This window comes from Rousettus aegyptiacus, unplaced genomic scaffold, assembly GCF_014176215.1.
Source record: "Rousettus aegyptiacus isolate mRouAeg1 unplaced genomic scaffold, mRouAeg1.p scaffold_m13_p_6, whole genome shotgun sequence".
Lineage (NCBI taxonomy): Eukaryota > Metazoa > Chordata > Mammalia > Chiroptera > Pteropodidae > Rousettus > Rousettus aegyptiacus.
The window spans coordinates 7,941,111-7,941,501 of NW_023416309.1; the positions used below are offsets into that span (position 1 = coordinate 7,941,111).

The 391-nt window shown below is 34.8% G+C and overlaps 1 pseudogene; it reads right to left on the reverse strand.

Annotated features, from left to right (window-relative positions):
* Positions 1–272: 272 nt before the first annotated feature.
* On the reverse strand, positions 273–391 carry LOC118604244 (annotated as a pseudogene).

Genomic DNA, 391 nt, shown 5'->3' on the forward strand with positions numbered 1-391 from the left:
AGAATCATCCACATTGTAGAATGCATGAATATTTTACCACTTTTTATGGCTGAATATAATTCCATTGTATATATATCACATTTTGTTTATCTATTTATCCTTTGATGAACATTTGAATTGTTTTGACCTTTTTGCTCTTGTGAATAGTGCTTCTAGAACATTCATGAATAAGCATTTGTTTAATTATCTATTTTCAATCCTTTGGGCTATATTCCTAGGAGTTGAACTGTTGGGTCAAATGGTAATTTTATGTTTAATCTTTTTTTAAAAAACGCCTACACTGCCTGGTATTCCTAGGTGGTCTCCTATCCAAATACTAACCAGGCCCGACCATGCTTAGCTTCCAAGATCAGACGAGATCAGGCACGTTCAGGTTGGCATGGCTATAGAC